Source organism: Danio rerio, chromosome 1, assembly GCF_052040795.2.
Source record: "Danio rerio strain M-AB ecotype USA chromosome 1, GRCz13ab, whole genome shotgun sequence".
In the NCBI taxonomy this organism is placed as follows: Eukaryota; Metazoa; Chordata; class Actinopteri; order Cypriniformes; family Danionidae; genus Danio; species Danio rerio.
The window spans coordinates 35,370,306-35,373,732 of NC_141021.1; the positions used below are offsets into that span (position 1 = coordinate 35,370,306).

The 3,427-nt window shown below is 31.6% G+C and overlaps 1 long non-coding RNA gene across 1 annotated transcript; it reads left to right on the forward strand.

The window, feature by feature from the left end:
* Positions 1 to 246: 246 nt before the first annotated feature.
* Positions 247 to 2,661, forward strand: LOC147846899 (uncharacterized). The gene is made up of 4 exons (XR_015476678.1): positions 247 to 392; positions 584 to 698; positions 791 to 929; positions 1,381 to 2,661. It is a non-coding gene; the product is annotated as an uncharacterized LOC147846899 (long non-coding RNA).
* The last annotated feature ends 766 nt before the right edge of the window (positions 2,662 to 3,427 follow it).

A 3,427-nucleotide genomic window follows, 5' to 3' on the forward strand; every position in this document is an offset into this window, starting at 1 on the left:
ATATATATATATATATATATATATATATATATATATATATATATATATATATATATATATATATATATATATATTTTTTTTTTTTTTTTTTTTTTTTTTTTTTTTTTTTTTTTTTTCAAACAGCCTGGAAACTGAACTGCATCATAAAACTTGTGCTTGGTATGTATCATTGTTTTAAAATCCAAACAAAATGTATTGGGGTCAGTAAAATGAAATGAATATTATAAAAGACTTCAAGATTGTATTTATCATTACAGAAAAGTGTCATGGGACCCATATTAAGTTTCCAACTTTGATCTGCTGGACACAAGTAGCTTTGAAGAAGAAGGATCCCAGCTTAAAGAAAAACACGTCACATCCATAATTGTTTGACATCATCTTCAAGCCACATGGTAAAGTATTGTATTTTATAACATGCATAATTCAGACTTGTTGGTTGTTGTGTACTGAAAAAATATATTTATCACAAAAACTATTCTATTACTTACTTCTGTTTTAATACAGTGAGAATATTAAGGTCGTTGCCTAATAAAAAGTCCTGCAGAGAAGAAATATGTATTGAAAGGTGTACATTTGCCTACAGGAGTCCTTGTTGCAATGTCTTCAAAACAAATGTAAAAATGAAAGCATTTCAGTGGTGAGCTCATAATGGTGGGATCAAAAGGAAGTGAACTGGACTCTGAGGGACTTAACACAAGGTGAGTTCATTTCAATACATTTTATGTCAAGATTAAATCTGTGATTTAAATTTATATTTACACATTCTACAAATGCTGTCTTCCTACCTCAGATTGTGATGGAGCTAGAATGCGACACAGTTTACGAATAAGTCAAGAACCAAATGAAACGCACTATTTTCCAGAGTACAGATTATGGAGGGGTCTGCAAAACTAATGGAGCTGTTTCTTCTTCTTGGAGTGCCACAGCTTGTGATTAACCAAACACTGTTACATTGTGTGCCAAATAGATATGAAAAATCTGTGTATATGACATTTTAAAGCTCATTTGGTAAAGCAATGCATTAGCAATGCCAAATGTGTTCCAGATCTCACATATTAAGAAATGTATAGATTTAACACAATCTAAGTCCCTTTGGATAAAAGTATGTGCCAAATATGATGTATGTTATTTGATATACAGTTATTTTGTTTTGTTCTTATTCTAATTTTATTGTGTTATTTAATGTTCATACTGAATTGAGGTCACTCAGAAATGTCAATTTCATTAAATTCTGTAACAAATGAAATGCAGATTAAATAGAAAATCTATTACAGCTGTCTGCACTGTATTTCTGTATTTTTGATGACTTTAAAGTACTTGTATTGCTAAAAATGTGTCACTTGGAAACTTACACAAAGTAAACAAAATGTTTTAATTTAGGATGCTGCATATAAGGACTTAGTGAAGAACACAGAAACATCTTTAAAAGAAATGGCCCAAAAGAGGGGAAGGAAAGAAGGAAGTACTCAGTATTGAAATATTGTTTTACAGAAATCCAAAAGTCCTAACAGCTCTCCTGATTCCGTCAAGGCTTGAAGTGTCAGCATTACGATGGCCAACACTCGCTCACTATCCTTCTGCTCCCTCATTTATCAGAGGCACCACAGTAGAATGAAATAGCAATTACTCTTCACTTTCCAGCCGCAACCCAGCACTGGGAAACACCCATATACTCTCTCATACACCTGCACAGATTCACTCACTGTGGCCAATTCACCAATACCGTTCGTATGCCTTTGGACTGTGGGGGCAACTGGAGCACCCAGAGGAAACCCACACAAACACTGGGAGAACTTGCAAACTTTACACAGAAACACCAACTGACCCAGTCAGGACTCGAACCAGTGACCTTCTTGCTGTGATGTGACAGTTCTAACCAGTGAGCCACTGTGCCACCCATAGACAAAACTATTTACGTTATAAGAGAGGCCGGCAAACATGGACATTATACAGGTTGTGGAATGGCTGTTCTCAGTGTTTTGTCTAATCATTTTGCAAAGTTTTGTGTGCGATTAAGCACTTTGTTTAATAACTTTTATTGAAAATTATGTATAAAAATGGATGTTGCCATGACCAATACATACATGTACCGTCAACTTGTTGAAATTGTAGTGTTATTTAATAGATGTTTGTCTATTGTTTCTATCTGCATTGTAATACATTTTTCATCATTTTAGAGATGTTTGAAAGTTAAGTTTTGTATTTGTTCAATCAGTAAACAAGCTTACAAATGTTTATTAATAAGTGAAATCATTAGAATTAGATTGTTGAATGCCATTAAGCTGTTAATTATGTTTACTAATTAAATAGTAAAAATGTATAATGTTTAGAGGTAGATCTTATACAAAGTACGCAGAGGTACAATTTTAAATATTATTTAAAACTTATTTTTTGAAGTAAATTGAATAAATTTAAACAATTTGAATTTTCTGCATTGGTTTTATTTTTTATTCAATAATAAATAACATTAATTCAATAATAAATAAAGAATCCTCAAATGGTTCTAAATAGAACCATGTAACTTGAATTCAAAGAACCATTTGGGGTTGTATTTAATGAACCCTTAAAATGGTTCTATTTATAACCTTTTTGGGGTTCCATATATGAAGCGCTTGAAAGAACCATTTTTGGTTCTATATAGAACCGTTTATTTTAAGAGTGAAAAAACTATTTGGGGTTCTATTTAATGAACCCTTAAAATGGTTCTATTTAGAACCTTTTTGGGGTTCCATATATGAAGCGCTTGATAGAACCATTTTTGGTTCTATATAGAACCGTTTCTTTTAAGAGTGTATATACCCTCTGTCACTATTCCTGAAAATTCGGTCACTCAGAACACAGGAAAGGAAAGCATTTTGTTTGTGCTTTGATGGTTGATAAATCATTCAGATGGATTTAAATTTCTATTTCTTTGGTCAGACCCTGTGATAGTTATTTTAGCGAGCTGTCAATTAGTATTGAAACAAAGAATTTTGATTTCATTTTGTAATATATTTTCAGTGCCTATTTTGATTTTCAGTGCAGCTTTTTTATGTCTAATTCTGTAAATTCATGTTAAACACTACTTTGTCACAGCTAAACAATGTTGAATAAAAATTTAGTGGACAAAAAAGATTTTTGCGCTAATATAAGAGCAGTTAAAACAGACCGGTCAATTTTGACAAAATTGTTAGCCCCTTTAGGCTAATTTTAGTTTTTGATTGTCTACAGAACAAATCATCGTTATACAATAACTTGCCTAATTACCCTAACCTGCCTAGTTAACCTAATTAACCTAGTTATTTTTTTTTAATGTCACTTTAAGCTGTAAAAGTGTCTTAAAAAATCTAGTAAAATATAATTTACAGTCATAATGTTATGTGTTGAAAAAAAAGTCTTCTTTCTGTCAGCAGAAATTGGGGAAAAAAAACAGGGGGCTAATAACTCT